This window comes from Herpailurus yagouaroundi, unplaced genomic scaffold (genome assembly GCF_014898765.1).
Source record: "Herpailurus yagouaroundi ecotype Mexico unplaced genomic scaffold, PumYag 140, whole genome shotgun sequence".
Taxonomy (NCBI): domain Eukaryota; kingdom Metazoa; phylum Chordata; class Mammalia; order Carnivora; family Felidae; genus Herpailurus; species Herpailurus yagouaroundi.
The window spans coordinates 62,354,336-62,373,616 of record NW_024412395.1 but is presented as its reverse complement, the minus strand read 5'-3'; the positions used below and the strand labels follow the sequence as shown (position 1 = coordinate 62,373,616).

The following is a 19,281-nucleotide window of genomic DNA, read 5'->3' as shown; positions in this document are numbered from 1 at the left end:
ATGTCTTGATTTCACAAATCTTGAGATATTTTATTTAACATTCAGATGGCTATCACCAAAAACAAAAGCAAATATTTATTGCACATGTTTATAAATATATAGGATTACATTAAATGCTGAAAATACCATAATGAACAAAAGCAGACAACATATCAGTGTGTAGATACATATTAGTTGGTAAGGTTTATAGCCCTAATATAATGGTTTTCAACCTCATGTGTTCAACACTTTGACGATGGCAGGCATATATGAGATGCACTGCCTTCCCCCCTTCAGTTCTAGCTGTAACTTTATTCACTTCTTCCATTAAAGAAAGCCTATCATAATGCAAGCAAGAATGACATTATTAGTGGGATCGTGTAGAATAATCTTGATTGTTTTTAAAAAAATTTTTTAACATTTATTCATATTTTGAGAGACAGAGCATGAGTGAGGGAGGGGCAGAGAGAGAGGGAGACAGAATCCAGAGAAGGCTCCAGGCTCTGAACTGACAGCACAGAGCCCAATGTGGGCCTCGAACTCACAGACCATGAGATCATGACCTGAGCTGAAGTTGGACGCTTAACCAACTGAGCCACCCAAGGGCCCCTCTTGATTATTTTTAATGAAAATAGATGGAGAATTCCCAAACTTTGAATATTGTTTTAACAAATTACTAGCAAAGCACCGATACCTAATAGAGACAAATATGTGCCTCTGTAAAATGTGGTCGATACCACTAATCTAAATGAAATGGACCACTGTCTCCCAATACCTATTTAAATTAAATTTCTTCCAGAGAAATCATTAATCATATTAATTCCTTCAGAACATCTTTTAAATTCATCCATGCCATTTTAAATATTATATTTTGGGGTGCCTGGGTAGCTCAGTAAGTTAAGCATCCAACTTTGGCTCAAGTCATGATCTCACAGTTCGTGAGTTTGAGCCCCTCATCGGGCTCTGTGCTGACAGCTCAGAACCTGGAGCCTCCTTCGGATTCTGTGTCTCCCTCTCTCTCTCCTTGCCCGCCCCCACCCCCCTGCCCCACTCTGCTTGTGCTCTATCTCTCTTTCAAAAATAAATAAACATGCAAAATTTTTCTTAAAATATTATATAATTTTTTTTCAAATTCTACACTTAAAAGAAGACTCCTGAGATTAAGCTCACTATATTGCAATCTTATAATAAAATCTGAACTCCACACTACTTAACTATAGAAATGTACTTGCAATCACTCTTGTGCTTAAAGGCTGACATCATTGATACATTCTTTCATTTATTTAGTGCCTGCCATATTCCTTAAAACTGTTCCTTAATTGCTTTATGTTTGCATGTTTTTATCTTCACTTCCTCCAACTTAAATTTTGATTTACTCTGGGATCCTCATATCAATTAATGCAGTTTTTACAATATGTGTTGAACTGAAGAATCACTACTGTGTTGTTTAATGTATAATATTTTCCTGATCATCACTCAATTGTTTCATCTCTATTCTTGTTGAGGCAGGTTCACTAAAGAAAATCAGAAGCTCATGAAGGGTTTTCAGCAAGTGCATAACATGAGGCTAGAGCAGTAAGTTCACCTGAGAGAAAGGGAACTCTAGGGATTTGTAGAGCTGGGGCCTCATCTGAAGGACTATGGGATTTTGTTCACGCCACTCTTAAGGAAGCAATTTCCTCAGGCAAAGGAACGGCATGCAAAGACAGAGTCAGTCACAGCTTGGTGTGGACCATGGGACCTCTGAAATGTCAGGCCAGGTGAAATATTAAGAAGATTTTTAGCTCAGGTCCAGGAAAGGCACAGGAGTAATGGGAAGAAGAGTTGGAATCTATTCTTGGTTCTCTTCATATCCATCCCCTTTTTCATTTGTTTTGGTAACTTTCACTTTCATTCACTTCCATGACTTAATTTTATTCTTCCCCTGCCTTTTATTTGGAGGAGATGATTATTATATGAACTCCAGAAATTGTAATTCTTGAATTTACATAAAAATGTATTAATTTATAAAATATTTTCATAAATATTATTCATTCATCCAACAGCTATGTATTGAGCATCCTATTCTATGCCAAACACTGGGACGTAAACATGAACAAGATAAAGTTTCAACCTTCAGAGAACTTATAGGTAAGAGAAGAAAGCAAAATCCTAAACAAGTGAGCAGCATAGAGCTAAAGATGCTATGATAGAAAGAGGTAATAGGAAATAGAAAAGAGACCTTGGTAGGAAGTTGATGGGTGACTCTGGGTCACAAACAGTTTTTATTTGCCTACGCATAATTTTTTTTAATTGAGATGACATTTTAAGACAAATAAAAGATATCCAGCTTCCCTTAATAAAATAGATAGAAAGCTGGGCTCTCATATCCACAAGGTTACAATCAACTCCAGTGACATAAAGCTACCTTCTGTAAGCATGGCGGTGATTTCTACACTGGTAATCACTCTAAAACAGTATATGGATGGTATTGCTACATAACCCAACTAGCTTCAGCTAACCTCTGAGCTGGAGAAGAGGAAGATAGGCATGACAACATTGCATACTATGCAAAGAAATGTGGGATTTACTGTGAAGGCAACAAGTATAACTAGAGAGATTTAAGTAGGAGGGTATTATGATCTGACTTGAGTCTTAGAATGGCCACTGTGATGTCTGTGTGGAGGATAGATTGGAAGGGTACAAGACCAAAGGTGAGAACATCTGAGGATATTACAGTATTCTACTCAAGGGATGACAAAAGCCTTATCTAAAGAAATAGCAGTGAAGATGGAGAGAGGGAGATATAGTTATTTAATGGAATTGGATGGTGACAAGGGAAAAGATAAATGGAAGAATGTGTCTAATAGTTTAGATTCAGCAGCTTTGCATATGGGGATATCACGACTAAAATGTGGATGGTTGTAGCATTCCACATATTTGTCTGCAATGTGCTCTTACTGCTCCCTCATTAAGAAGTGAAGTCAAATTCCCCTGCCCTTGACTCTGCCTGGCTTTAGTGACTTGTCTGTAACCAATAGAATACAAAGGAAGTGATGCTGCATGACTGCAGAAGCTATACATAAAAGGCTATACTAATTTCTCTTAGTTCTCTTGCAACACTTACTTTCTAGAGACTCCCTCCATCTGGGAATGCTCCCTCTTAGAAACCAGCCACAGCACTATGAAGGTTGGGGGATTCACATGGAGGGTACATGTAAGCACTCTGGCTGACAGCCTCAGATGAGCCTAACCTTCAAGTCATCCTTGTCAAGGTGCCAGACATGTGAGTTAAGAAGCCTCCAGAGCATTCTAGTCCCTAGCTACTCAAGTCATCCCAGCTGTTTGAGTCTTCAGAGCTGATGACATCAAAGTGCAAAGAATGCATTCCTGCTCTGCTTTGTCTGTCTACACTCCAGATACTCCCTCTTATAACATTTTCTTTCAGAACCCAGTTGGTATGCGTGAGAAGCCCTAGCCATATGGAGAGGTCATGTGTTGATGCCAGTCAGTTGCCTCAGTGAAAACCAGCCTTTGAATCACTACAGCCATCCCATGAGACATTAAGTGAAGAAGCCTCCAGATGATTACAGCCTTTAACTGTGAGTCACCTCCAGCTGTTTGTGTGATCCAGCTGAAACCCCAGACATCATGGAACAGAGATAAGCTATCCTCACTTTACCCTACCTGAATTCTTGATCTATAGAATCTAGATGAAAATTGATTGTTATTTGTAGCACTAAGTTTTGAACAGGGATATAGAGGCAAAACTCAGTAATTGTTGGCTACTTTTAAAATCATTATTACTTCTTACAGCTGGCCATTTTATATGTGTGTTTATAACTCAGAAGCAAGGTCTGTCTTAATAAAGATATACATATAAATACATGAGTTATTATCAATTAAGCAATTAGGAACAGGGAAGTAGATAAATTAATCCAAGCCGTATGTAGAATGCAGAGTAGGAAGTCAAAAATTTTAAGAATCCCAAAGGTTAAAGAGAAAAGGCAAGACAGAATGAAAAACAAAAATCTATAGAGGTAAGAAGATCAGGGAAGAATCATAACATAGAAATCAAAGTTGAAGATAGTTGATTTAGGAGCATTGTAATCAGCACTAAAAAATAATGGTAGAGGATGTAATTGTGATCATTAAAAAATATCTGTTGAATTTTAGTAGCTAGACTGAGGGAGAGAGTGAGAGATTATCTAAGTGAAAACAAAAATTGAAACTAGTCCTTCAAAACAGACAAACAAACAAACAAACAAACAAAAAACACCATGGCAATTAAAAAAAAGCCTCCTTCAAACACAGGACCTAACAGTAGACAGCAAGAGTGAGAATGGGGATCTCTAGGTTTGTTTCATAGATGAACAAGACTCGAGTATATCCTGTGTTACAAGGAGGTGGCCAATAGAGAGGCTGAAAATAAAAAAGAGAGAGGGGAAAATTTCTAAAAATAAATGTAAATATAATTTAAATTGAAGAGAATACAATGTAGGCAATTTATTTCAGATTATGCGTCTATTTTCTGTTCTGGAATTACTACTCACGGTTCCTAAATAGTAGGCCAGTTTTCCTTCTAGGAGGTCATAGAAATTTTCCTCTTAAGACAAATAAGGAAATGAATGCATAAACAGTCCATTTGTAAAATTCTTCACATTTTACTAATTTTTGATGACACAGTGAGATAAAATCACACTCTTGGTTGTTGGTATGGCTTTCAGTAATTAAATATTTTTCATGGTGTATTGTTAACCACAGTTAAGTTAAAAAAAAAAAAAGGTTCTTAAACAGTATGTCTAATGTAATTCCATTACATATTTATATGGGTATATACACACAAACACCTACATACACAAGTACAATGCATAAAACACATATTGATATATATATATATACATAGACACATATTTGTATTTTTGTGTGTGATGTGAGAAAAATGTTTGGGATAACCACTTCTGAAATGTTACTAGGAATTATCTCAGATGATGGGATTATAGATCCTATCTTTGCTCTTTATGTTTCTGTATTTTATATAATGGGCAGGTATTAATTTTGTCGTAAAAATCAGCTTTCATAATAACAAAGATAATTTTTAAAATAATATTTTCTTTAAAAGGTCTTAATTTTCATGTATAAAGAGATTATTTTATACACTCCCTAAAATCAGAAAAATTAAACTAAAATAGTTCTTCAAAAAATGGTATTTTGCCTTTTAATTAAAGACAAACTGCTTTGGATGAGATCATTGTTTCCATAAGCATACTGAATTTACTTCACCTATTAAATGCAAAAGAACACAGTTTTTAACACTTTTATATTGACCCATAAGAGCAATATTGCAAGAAAGACTGTAACTACACAAAAGCGTTTCTAATATACTTGCTGATGTATGCAGTATAATGCATATAAGCTACAATGAAATTAGGAAAACATCAGGAGCAATTTGTTTTCTTATAATCTCCTTGAAGACCACTATTATTTTCTTGTTTAGCTTTGTTGATTTCATTCTCTAAGCTATGCGTAACAAGTAAAACATATCCTTACTTTTATTGTTGCATAATTATGATAGTATGAATGAATGAATGAAAGAGAATTAACACAGAAGAAAATGAAGCTCCTTAAACTTTAAGGAATTTCAAGTCTTCTACTCAAAAGAAATGTTCGAAATGTAAATGGTATTACATACATACAAAAATGTGATCAGGCAAAGTGTGAAATATATTCAGATAATACTTATCAGTCAGAGAAGCTTGAAGGAACAAGCTGTCTCAAAGTCCTGCCCAGTGTTACTTTTTAAGACGCCTTTCAAAAGAGAAATTTAAATGGACAATACATTCTGAAGAAAACAAAATAGGCAACAGATAACTCCCAGGTAAAATACTGTCTTCAATTTAGTTCCTTAAACATGTCATCAAATGCCAGCTAGAGAACAATCAATATCAATTACTGCCAAGATTTTAGATTCATAATTTTTCTAAGTAGGGTTTTGTGAGTCACCTAAGGTAAGTGTCTTGTAACTTAGTTTGATTGATGTCAGGCACAATCTTGATTGTCATAAAAATTTTGGTAGATTCTTAAATCCTTTCATTCATTTTACAGATATCAGGAAAAACATTTTGTGCCCTACCTTTATTGAGAGATTATTTTTAAATGATTGAAGAAGACAGGGAGAGACTGTACTCCTGAGATGGTGAGGCACTTTACTTTAAAATCTTTGTAATCTTTTCTGGGGCACCTGGGTGGCTCAGTTAAGCATTCTATTTCGGCGCAGGCCATGATCTCACAGTTTGTGGGTTCAAGCCCTGTTTTGGGCTCTGTGCTGACAGCTCAGAGCCTGGAGCCTGCTTTGGATTCTGTGTTTCCCTCTCTCTGACCCTCTCCCACTCACTCTCTGTCTCTCTCAAAAATAAACATTCAAAAATAAATAAAATAAAATGTATTTAATCTTTTAAAGGGTACTCAGGTGTACCTAGTAGAATATCAGGTAGATCCCAGCCAGCTGCTGCTGCCAACCTAATTCTGGGAACCAGAGAGGGTTCTGATTTGTGCTTCTCAGTTTAGGGGATTCTGACACCCAAAACCCACCTTCCACTGTTGCTTCAGTTCATCTCCCCTCTCACCCCTTCATGCTTGGACTGTCTCAAAGTTTCTTCTAACCCAGGACACAGCTAGAAAACCTGAGTTCCCCAGAGGAATTCCAGGAAGGGCCCATCCTGTGTGTAAGGTTGTGATTGATATGCTTCAGATTTATCTTAATTTTGGAAAAATCACATCTCAGAGTGGATACTAAATTTTTTAGAAGAGGCATGACCAAAGTTTCTTCCAGTTACAATTTGTGACCAAAAATAGAACTTAAGTTCTGTAATGACATAAAAAAGCAGATAAGATTTTTTCATTGAATTTTTGGTGGTTCTGTCAAATGTTTTAACATCATCTTACCTGCAAATATACTCTGTGAAATCCAATTTGAAATGGATATAACAAGTAAGAAACAGTCTCACAGTATAATCTTCTGTATGTTACTTTAATTAATATGCACACCCATCTCAGATTCCTGTGGGATGAGTGACAAACAGCACATACATAATTCAAACCAACTCTAAATATTGGTTCCAATTTTCTTTCCATAATGATTTTTTAAACCTAAAACTCTCTCTATACATGTATATATAAACCTTGTGTTAAGGAGTACTCCAAGGTGGCATAATTGACTGACTTAAGTCTCATCTCTTATCCCTAAATCTTCCTGCCTCGGGTAAAATGCTAATGCTTAGGAGATCGCTTAAAAGGCAGGATACAAGGAAGATAAGACTGGAGGCAAATGTCGGCATAAGCCACAAATTAATTCATCAATCTCCGGAAACAGAAAGCTGATGCTAATAGTAATTGAATTGACAAGTTTCTCAATTTTTTTTAAGAGAACAAGATGTAAGTTAAGTATATATGTGATTTGAAAGTTGCATGTAATATAGAAGTCAGTGAAGTAATGGTATTATATGAATGAATATTCGGTTCATATTGAGTATGTTTTCCCTTTTTAAAAAGTATATTTGATTAGAACATCTCTGTGGAAGGAAGCCAATTGTTTCCTGTGCTCTCAGTATCAGAGAAAGATCTGCTTTGGCAAAAATCCTTTTCTTCCAAAAAAAAAACTAAATCAAGAAATGATTAATTAAGTTGGTACTTTAACACTTAACCATTTTGCCTCTTTTTATTATCAGTATAAAACTTGATACACATTCTCTTCTGTCTTACTTTTCTGCTCATCTATATTCCTACTACCTAAATATTACTTACACATCTGGTACTTTGTGTATGCTCTTTGTTCTAACTTCCATTTACACAAAAGTAAATTCTTTTTTAAGATGATTACAACTTTTGGCTTCATGTTGCAGTTTAGCGATCTTCTGGGTCTGAGTGGAATCTAAAAAGGCACATGATAGCTATTCTTGAGTGTTTGCCTGTGTTTCCACACATGACATAGGCTAATTCGTATCCACAAGTAATCTTAAGTAATGGAAATTAAAAAAATAGAATAATTCACTGATTAGGATGAGTCACTTCCAGTAAACGCAAACCTTTTAGTAAGAACATGAAACCTATATTAAACAGCTGAGGGCGTTTGCCATGGTTTCCTGGTCGTGTTGGACTGCAGTGACAGGAAATCAGTTGGTCTGTAAATCAGAATTGCTTATTGATCACATTTATTTCTTAGCAACGTATTATGGGGATGATCAGTGCTATCTCACAGTCTCTGTTTCTTGAGAGTTCAAAATGTTATAAACCTTTTTTATGATTTTCTAACCACTTAGTTTTAAGAGAATATGACTCACTATACTGTTTGTATAATATATGCATAATGATTTTGGAAGCAAAGAGATATTCTTAATTCAGAAAGAACATGAAATATCTATCAGGTTGTAATGTGCTGAGCCTTATTTTCCAGTGCACATAATGAGTCATGGAACAAAATGGATGATAAGAGTAGATAATTAAGAAAGTATGATAAGGAAGTCAAACTTACATCATTACCTGGCAAATTAGAGAAACAAAAGGTTAAAAAACCTTATTTTCTAGACACATCTCAGGCCATGCATCCTACAGCCACCACTGAACTTCCTACTCTATCTCGAATAATCCAGGCCCTTGCACAGTGCTGCACCCTTTTTACATGGGGACACTTTGTTCAGAATATCCTTCTACCCCACCTTTGTTATTGAAATATACTTCTTCCTATAGAACCTTGTTCAAATGCCCCTCTTCTGAAATGTCTTCCCAGAATCCTCTGAGCTTTCACGAGTCTTTGTTCATACATTGTTTCCTTTTAAAAATTAATTATACTAATAATTAATGTAATAAATAATATTCATTCTCAACATCTACCCCCCCGGAAAAACAAGAAACTTAGCATGCCCTTTTCCCCAGTCTTCACTCACCTGAGATGGTAAAAGGATCTTTTATTTTAATTTCAGGGTGTCTTTTTTTTTTTTTCTTTATAGTATATTCTGGCGGTTTCATTTTATTTGTTTCTTTGCCCACATTGTTCCTATATCCTACTTCTTTAGATTCATTATCTGTTTTGCTGAGCTGTGTTCTTCAGTAATTTAAAAAAAAAAATGATTCATAGGTAGTAAATTCTCTGTCTTTGCATATTTAAAAAAGCAAATCTATATTTTGCTCTCCCACATGAGGGAGTTTGGCTGGGTAAAGAACTCCAGGTTAATTTTTTTTTTCTTTCAGAATTTTGATGATATTTCTCTTTTGTCAACCTGTATCCAAGATTGCTGATTTTAATTAGAACTCTTTCATAGGCAATCTGTTTTTTTCTCTTGAGAAACTTTTAGGATTTTGTCTTTAGATTTGGCATTCTGAAATTACATTGGGGTGTGTCAAAATGTAGACAGTATTTTTCTCTTCATGCTACTTTTTGGATCCTTTCAGTATTTTGAATGACTCACTTACATGGTTAAGTTTCTTCAATTAGTTTGTAGTTTGGGGTTGCTATTTATATTTGTGGTTGAGTATCTTTATCATAGCAGGATATTTGAAATGTATTTTATCAGATCAAAGGAGAAGCGCTTTTGCAGTAGGTGCCATTAAATTCTGAATGTAGATGACTGCTTTGGATGTTTGGAAGGGGGGGTCACACTGGGAAAATGTGCAAATAACTTTTATTTAGGGTCTGAGGGCTTCTCGGCCCTGCTGGTTGTTACACCTTATCTGGGGGTATCCTGTGTCAGAACTCGCATTTCAGATTATCCCGTTCCCAATTTGTTCCTGTGGACAAAGAGAATAAGTGGTTCTCCTTCCTTCCATCTTTGCTGTGGATTCAAAAGTTCCAGGTTAGCTCAGACTCTGCTTTCCTTCATCTCCAGCCCCAACCTTCATACAAGGGACTCTCTCCTAAGGAAGTAACTCACTGTGTGTATGAAACAGTCCTCTAGGATTTATCCCAAGGCAAACACTACTATTGCCATCCGCTTTGGGGGGTTGGGGGGGGGGCAGCCGGCTGGCCCAAGCTATTCAAATAAGTCTTTAATTAATTGCCCTAACTGTCCACAGGGGCCCCTCCCTCTCTGATTTGTTCAGTCTGAGCACATTTCTCCTAGTTTTCTTTAGGAAATGCTTAAATAATGTAGAGCTATCTCCAGTTATAGCCTTTATATTTTTTCTCTTTTCTGCTTTCTCCAGCTAGATGATACTATTTATCTGTTCCTTACCATCAAAAAATTCCTCAAAATTTCTGGTCTGCTGAGTTTATCTTTTTTTATTTAGGCTGTGTTATGGATTTATTATCTAGTGAAACATTTTCTATAATGTCTATGTATTTCAGTAGAATCTCTGCAATTCCTATAGGTACAAAACAGTAGCTAGAGCGTGTTTTCATTCATAACTTTCATGAATGTATTGCATTGTACACTAGAGTAATTGTTCTCTGCTCACATAAGTCTCATTTGCTGGAAAATCACTCCTGGATGACAGCATGGTAATCGTAGTGGTAATCTGTAAGTGGAGAGACTGCATGAACAGAGCACAGAAATAGAAAAACATGAGGCCTCATGGAAGAGAGAATTCTTATTTTTCTGTTAATGGAAAACAATAGAAACTGTTGAGAAGGATGGGAGGGAGGGGGTGTATATGGAGAAAATAAAACTCTAGAATAATGGGAAACTTTTCATGTGGGATTTAGGTTGTTCTTTTTTTTTTCTTCTTTTTTTAAGTTTTTATTTTACATATTTTATTTTTTTAATTTTTATTTATTTTTGAGAGAGAGAGAGAGAGAGAGAGAGACAGAGAGAGACCGAGAGAGAATCCAAAGCAGGCTCTAGGCTCTGAGCTGTCAGCACAGAGCCCAATGTGGGGCTCGAACCCATGAACCACGAGATCATGACCTGAGCCAAAGTTTGATGCTTAACCAATTGAGCCACCCAAGTGTCCCTTATTATTATTTTTTTAAGTAATCTCTACACCCAACATGAGCTCGAACTCACAACCCTGTGATTAAGGGTCTCATGCTCCACTGACTGAGCCAGCCAGGTGCCCCTCATTCAGGTTGTTTGTAACCCTTTTCTGAGCCCCAGTTCTCCCATTTGGGAAAGAGAACATAGCTACAAGACACCTATATTCTTTTCCTGTTTAAATCACTGTGTGATTGTATGAATTAGATATTAAAACTCAATAGAGTTTATCAGACCACTGATCTTCTCCCAAAACCCTCCAGATAGAAACCATATGATTTGCACTCATCCTAAAATGAGTAGGACCAGACTTCAGTAAAATGGGAGAACCTGCTCTTTTCTGTGAGGTGTGAGCAGTTCTCTTTTCTCTCAGACACTTCTCCACTACTATTCTTGATTTTCCCTCTTTCAGGCACGATTTCCAAGTGATTTACTTTGTGGCTAATTCTACAAATTTCTGATAAGGCATTAACTGATAAGGAAAGTGTTAGCTAGTAAGGGCTGAGGGCAGATGCTTTATAGAGTTATATACAGTTTTTTGAGGCAGCATTTAATTAAAAGCATTATTTTTAAATTTTTCAAGACTTTTTCAGTTGTTAAATTTTTTTTAATGTTTATTTTTGAGAGAGAGAGAGAGAGAGAGAGAGAGAGAGAGAGACAGCGTGAGTGGGGGAGGAGCAAGAGAGAGGAAGACACAGAATCTGAAGCAGGCTCCAGACTCTGAGCTGTCAGCACAGAGCCCGATGTGGGGATCGAACTCACGAACTGTGAGGTCATGACCTGAGCCGAAGCCGGAAGCCTAACCGACTGAGCCACCCAGGTGCCCCCAAGACTTTTTCAGCTGTAAGGAGAAAGATCAACATATAAAAATGTGGTTGAACAAATTTGCCATCAAAGACACACACACACACACACACACACACACCATTGGAGCCTCCTTCAATGACACGTGATTCTATAGCATGATTATCTAAATTAAAAACATAATTAATGCAGAAGTCCTAAAATGCTAGTATAATGATATACAGTGACATTGATATTTGAGAACAGGCATACTCCTGTAAACCTTTTCAAGTTCTAGTCCAGGGTCAAATAGACATTTCTCTCCTGCCTAACTGTCAAGTTTCAGTCTATAGCAAATCACAGCTTTTTTTTTAATAGTCTTATGCATCTTCATTGAAAGTGTGTTTTGTTTTGTTTTTTTCCTATTTGAGGCTAAATGACTTGTTTCTGATTCTTTGCATTCATACAGATATCAAAACATTTCCACATATTTCTGCCAGGATGCTATAGTCTTAAATTGGAGCTAGAAAGTTTTAGGGTGAAAGCTAGTCAACATGAAATATTTCTTATAAATTTTCTTAGTTGATAGCATTAAACTTTGCTCTACACAGACCAAATTCAAACAGATAAAACCCTTGATTTCTACAATGAACAATATAAGAGAGATCTTGTTGATTCACACCTAAATGACTTAAAAACTTAAAAAAATTATCAGTTGAATGAAGAAATATTTAGCACCCGCAATTTTATTTGTGAGAAGACAAATTACTCACCAATATCAGCATTTATCAAAATGAGGTTGCTATCTTCAAAAGTTTCTACAAAATTTTTAACTGTGAGTTTTCAATTTAACCCCAGTTTAAAAAACAATCTACACACCCAGAATGGTTAGAAGCTACAGACCAAGACCACTAAGTGGGGCTGAGAATACAGAGCAACTGAAATTCTTATGCGGTGCTAATGAGAATTGAAAGGGCACAATGGCAGTATCTACCAAGGCTTAATAAATGCACAGTCCACGCAGGCAACTCTACTCTCAGGTACTTACCCACAGACCTCCCAGAAATGCACACATTTGGGCTTCAAAATACACTCCCAAGAAATTTATATCAGCATCACTTATAATAGCCCCAAATTGGAATGAAGCAGGGCAAACACAGGCCAGGTATGAATCATGAGATTGAGACATGTTTCAAAAAACCATGCAGCACGAATATTAAATTCATGAATCACGCTGTGTATTGTACAACTTTATCACACAAGTTAGTTACACAAGAAAGGTAGAAGAGGGAATTAACAAACTACTTGGAAGAGAATCTGGCAAGGAGGCATCAAATGCCAGGAGCGAGGCACACATGTGGTCCTGTGACAAACATTGGCCAGAATTGTAGTCAGGCTGCCTTCTGGGCTGACAAAGCCTCTGGCAGTCCAGCTGGAACAGTATCTCCACAAGTACAGCATGGGTGGTCCTCCAGTCTTTGAGCCGCTACTAGTCAGCAACTTTTTCTAGGGAGTCTGTATAGCTGGGTGTAATGGTTACACCTGAGGGTCTTTGCCATGTCAGTTCGGTCCACTGGGCCTCACCAAAGTCTTTCCGAGGATGTTGGCAAACTACTCTAGCTTATCTCTAGGGATACTTTAAGTTCTACGCTGGGGGCTGACAAACTGCTAGAGAAGTTCACATTGGCTGCTGTGATTTCCTTTTGTCATATTGTTAGTTTGTTCTCTATCTTCTAGGAGTATGTATTAGATACAGGGTACGTGACATGGAAACAAAGTAAATGCCCAGCAACAGTAAAATGAATTGTGAAACAGCCATATAATGGAATACTCCAAAGCAATGAAAAAGAATGAACTACCACTAGATGCTACAACATGGATGAATTTCACAATAAGTTGAATAAAAAAGCCAGGCACAGTAGAGTATATGCTGTAAGATTCATTTATAAAAGGGTAAAAAAAAAAAAACATGCAAGCAAAACTATAATCAGAGAACTGGTTACCTTTTCAAAGGGTCTATTGATTGCGAGACAATACCAGGAAGACTTCTGGCGTGCTTGTATTACTCCATATCCTGATCTGGAGTTGCAATTACCCCTGGGAAGAAGGCTCCACTGCCCAAGGTATGGCTGCATTGGCATTGCTCACCCACTGCGCTATAGCAGATATGGAAGGTGCTCCACCCATATCCTTTTAGATCTCCTCATAAGTCTTGTGCTTCCTTATGAGTCCCTCAGCTTCTATATGTTGCACTTTTGACAGCACACAGCTGTAATCTTCAGAAGACTACCCTTTGGCCAAACCTGCATAGAGCTGGAGGTGCCAGGGAACTTGTGTCTCTCAAAGGGCAGCCTACATCCAGTGACTGACTGATGAGGAAGAGTGAAAGCCCAGCTCCTTTTCCTCAAGATAAGGTAAGCTCTGAAATGTAATGTCCTCTGCATAGCTCCCTGTAAGATCAGGCTGAAGCTTTACCTAAAACTGCTCTCTTGCTTAACTTCTTTCCCTTCGTTGTTGGGCTTCCTGTATGCCTCTACTGGATTTTCTTGGAAGTACCGCCTTAACAAATCTCTTGCTCACAAATCCTCATGTCAAAGTCTTCCTTTGAGAATCAGACCTAATGAGAATCAGACCCCCAATGGTCATATTGGAAATCCAGTATCATATGGACGTAGATTTCTTTCTCCTGCTACCCCTCCAAATACTTACTACTATTTTCTTATTGCCTAGAGTTTATACCCCAAACAGTTCCTTTTAGGGATCAAGGTCTTGAAAGGTTTCCATTAACTGAATGGGAACACAATCTGGGAGGCATGATTTATGAAACATCTGTCAATGATTTGCAATTTAGCAAAATGCAGTATGATTAGCAACGCAGTCATCTGACAAGTCCCTCAGCCACCAGGAGACCCACCAAAGGCTGTGATGATGGGGGCAAGGAATGATGTTCAGGAAAGGTCTGAAGCACAAGCCTTGCCTGGAAAGGTGAGTTGAGTAGGGTAGGAGAGACACATTCCTCAGGCTATAAGCATCAGTGTCAGATTTTGATCACTTGGCCGCAGAAAGGGAAGGAAGAAGACCCAAAACGGAAACAGTTTTGAGCAGAAGATGATCCAACCTCATTTGTGATTTTTATGTAGGACTAGCCCTGAACTAAGTAATGTTTGTTAATTCTATGTATAACCAATGTAATGAATGCATTTTATTATTTAATAAGTCATAATATACTATATATTATACTATAATATTTTTCAGTGGTTGAGAATGGGTAAGTTACTACCTGTCCCACAGGAAACCCAGATGACTTCATGAATTGAGTGAGATTTCAGGAGCTTGAGTAGTAAGAGTTAGTACAGTTATCCAGTGGGAAAGTACGTCAGTGCTACTTATTCCAATTAAAACAGCTGATCAAATATTTTTTGCCCAAAATCCATTTTAAGTTTTAACAACGTGAACAGCTGATGGTGTGAGCTTTAGAATTAATTACAGAGTGAGTCAATAAACATTAAGTTATGTAACATTTCAGACAGGAATCTTTAAAATAATATATTTTAAATCTATATCTCTCAATTTCAACTTACTTGTATCCAAAATAATCTTCGATTGACCTTTTTAAATAGCTTGTGCAAAAAAATAAAGGTGTTAAATATTGCATGATTGCCTTAATTGGAGTAAATGGTAATAAACATTAACAAAAGAAACTGACACACAATGAGGTGAATAAAACAAAAAAAATGTGTATAACATAAATATGTGCCTAGAAAAAAGGCTAGACTGAAGCACACCAGCAATTCAGTAGTGTTTCTCTCTGTATCCTAAAATGATTGAGGATCGATTTATTTCCTTCATCATGAAAAGTGTTGTTTATGAAAAAGATATCATAGAAGATCCTTTCTCCAAATCAAAGTTCCCTCAAGTAATGGCTTAGTTGTTTGATGAATGTCACCTGATCACAGGCATGTTTTATGAAAATATATTATTAGAAAGGCTTGTGCAAATTAAGTAGACTCACTTTGATCTCTTTCAATTACCATATACTGCCTAGGAAACATTCTAAAATAAAGGAGTGTTGCAGACCAAAATAGAACTGTTGGTAGTGGTGAGATTAAACAATCAGATATTTTTCTAACATCTGTTTCCTTGATGGACAAATACTGAAAAGGAAAGGATAAATATATCCAAACATACACACATGACCTTTACCTGGTGGAAAAGAAACTATATTTGTGCAGGGCTCCCTTAAGTAATTGCTCAATGACTCCCTTGCAGGTTATAAATGTCAACCAATTTGAAGGTATGGAAAAGGAGAGAGAAAAATGGAACAAATTTCAGAGAAGAGGCACAGCTGATGAGAACAGCATTCTTATCAATGAGGTTTTTAAATATCAAGTTTCCATCACACAGAAAGGGATCAGCTGTGAATCTGGGACGGTTTCTTTCATACTTGGTATTTCCTGTGAGTCACACCTTTCATCTGAGCATCTTAGAATATTTTATAAACACAAAACCTCAACAACATCTGCATTATTTTCTTTGTTTTATAAATGGATAATAAGTCATCAAAGAGCTTGTAAAGTTGACAAAGGTCGCCTAGAATGAGATTGATTCCATATCAACACCTCCCTCCATCATGGTCTCTATTAGGATTCGAGAACTCCACAGCTTCCACATTCTGTAACGTGAAAGCTATGTGTTTAACCTTTTCGAAGTAATTTTTAAGGAGACATCTCTAGAAAAAAACTTCTCTATGTATCCATATACATAGATAAATAGCATCTAGCATCTAGTATCTAGTATCTAGGGCAAAAGAAATACCTAATAGTATACCACTCAACACCAAAAGAAACTGACACAATGTCAAAAACAAATAATCCAGTTAAAAAGTGTGCAAAAGACATGAACAGATATTTCTCCAAAGAAGACATAGAGATGGCAAACAGACACATGAAAGATACTCAACATCACTCATTACCAGGAAAACAAATGAGAACCACAGTGAGATATCACCTCACACCTGTCAGAATGACTAGACTCAAAAACACAAGAAGCAACAAGTGGTGGCAAGGATGTGGAGAAAAAGGAACCCCTGTGTTCTGTTGGTGGGAACACAAACTGGTATAGCCACTGTGAAAAATGGTATGGAGGGTCCTCAAAAAAATGAAAAATATAAATATCATATGTTCCAGTAATTGCACTACTGGGTACTTACCCAAAGAATATGAAAACACTAATTCAAAAGGATATATATACCCCTGTGTTTATTGAAACATGTTTTTAGCCAAGTTATGGAAGCATCCTAAGTGTCCATCAATAGATGAATGGATAAAGAAGATGTGATGTGTGTGTGTGTGTGTGTGTGTGTGTGTGTGTATATATATATATATACACACACACACACAGTGGAATATTAATGAGCCATTAAAAAGAAAGATTTTGCCATTTGTAACAATGTGGATGGAACTAGAGAGTGTAATACTAAGCAAAATAAGTCAGAGAAAGATAGATACCATATTATTCCATTCATATGTGGAATTTAAGAAACAAAACAAATGAACAAAGGAAAAAATAAAGAGATAAACCAAAAAACAGACTCTTAACCGTAGAGAACAAACTGATGGGGGAGGCAAGTCAAGGGATGAGTGCTCTTGACAAGCACTGAGTAATGTAGAGAATTGTTGAATCGCTATATTGTACACCTGAAATAAATGTGAACTGTGTTCAGTATACTGGAATTAAAAAAAAGAAAGAAAGAAAAAAAAAAGAAATACCTAACAGTTTTATTTACTAAGTAGTTATGTTGGAACACTGTAATAATAGTAGTTGGTGTGATGTCCCAACAGATGGTGCTATGCTCATCCCTGACAATTTAAACTCCTGCAGGGCTCCTGGCAGTTCCTTGTGAGTGACTACTGGACACCTGGGTTCCATTTGGGACCCAAGGCTTTACATCATCTGTGAACCAGGTGGAGTGAACAGCAGAGCTGGCATTGGAGGAATTTGAGAATAGGTGAAAGAGACTCCACGGAGTTCTCATTCTCTCATTGTAGGAATTCTAGAAAGTTACCTGGTTGCAATAAAAATGCCTACTGCTGCCCTTTAAACTTAATTACTGCTGTGCTCTCCCTAGGAGAGAGGGGAACAGCTGGTCTCTCCTACCCAGTATGTATAGCCTATTGCTGTGTGAGGTTCAGCTATCTCCTCTTCAGACGAAAACCTCCAAAATTGTAAACCTTCTAAGTTGGTTTGCTTTACTCGTTTTACTTTTGCATTGTCTATGACTCATTCTCCAACCCACATGACCTTTATACCTATACAAATAAAATCAGTCTCTATTTATATCTGAATCACACAAAAAGAACTAAACATGTTTTTGTAAATACTAGAAGTTTGTTTGGTTCAGCCAGATTTAAAATATAAGCATAAATGCAATTCGTTCCCAGGGACCCTGAAGGGACACCCCAAAGAACTAGGTAGTCCTCTGACCCAAAAACGAGCTTTGATAGCACATCTGTGTGCTTGCTAGTTGGATGAGAGGTGCTGGATGCAGTAAGATGCCCTGGACACAGGAAATGGTGGTTTTAATATTTTTTTAAATGTTTATTTATTTTTGCAAGAGACAGGGACAGAGCACAAGTGGGGGAGGGGCAGAGAGAAATGGAGATACAGAATCCGAAGCAGGCTCCAGGTTCTGAGCTGCCAGCACAGAGACAGGGCTTGAACCCATGGCAAGATCGTGACCTGAGCTGAAGTCAGACGCTTAACAGAGCCCCTAGGAAATGGTTTTAAAGGAAACTGCAGGTGAGCAGTCACAAGAGTGGGATGCATAAACTACAGGCATGGATTGGCCACGGAACAGTTTCTCACACAGGCAAGTCTGTGAAGCATGTATTTGGGAGAAGAGCATCAAGGATTTGTTTTCTTTAATCAGTGATCGGTGATTCTCCTAAGCCACACCAAGAATGGCAGAGAGTTTCTAATTAGGCTCTGGTGAGGACAGAATACTCTGTTCAGAGTGAAATACAGTCCTTTTTTCAAATAAGAACTATAGAAAGAATACCTGCTAAGTGCCAGGCACCATGCAGGTTGAGCAGAAGATCATGCCCCATGTTGGAAGATGAAAAGGAAAAGGACTTCTCGCCTATCAGAGTTGGGCCTGGAGGTTCAGAACAACAGGAGGTTCCTCATCACAACTCGGAGGAAATGGAGGAGATGTTAGGCACTTTCACTTTCCTCTCTGGCCTCAGTTTACCCTTTTTTAAATGAGGGGGTTGGACTTCATGATTTCTAAGCCCTAAGGTTCTGATTCTAGCACCACATAAAGTTCACTTCAAAGTCAGTGAAAGATTTGCAGCAACATAAATAGACCTCAGGGTATAAACACTATGTTATCCAAAGGGAAAATAAAGATGACAGACTACATGTTTTAAAATAAACTCACTGTGGTTTTTAATTCTCAACTCCAACCTTGAGTTTTATGAGTATTGATTTCCTAAGAAAAGAAAGCCTACAACTGCTACCTTCCCTAAGTACCTTTCTATTCATTTTAAGTAGAGCCATTAAAAGTTTTCAGGCCCAA

At 37.1% G+C, this 19,281-nt stretch overlaps 1 long non-coding RNA gene across 4 annotated transcripts in view; it reads left to right on the top strand.

Annotated features, from left to right (window-relative positions):
* LOC121030782 (uncharacterized) overlaps positions 1-17,806 on the top strand; it is an 82,051-nt gene extending 64,245 nt beyond the window's left edge. For 2 of the 4 annotated variants that reach the window (XR_005790409.1, XR_005790411.1), the window contains exons 2-7: positions 3,407-3,560; positions 6,064-6,154; positions 13,719-13,828; positions 13,968-14,119; positions 15,975-16,161; positions 17,586-17,806. This is a non-coding gene — a long non-coding RNA (uncharacterized LOC121030782). Of the gene's footprint in view, positions 1-3,406; positions 3,561-6,063; positions 6,155-13,718; positions 13,829-13,967; positions 14,120-14,556; positions 14,691-15,974; positions 16,162-17,585 lie in introns of all 4 variants that reach the window. The other 2 variants (XR_005790412.1, XR_005790410.1) reach the window with 2 other exon arrangements.
* Positions 17,807-19,281: the final 1,475 nt, after the last annotated feature.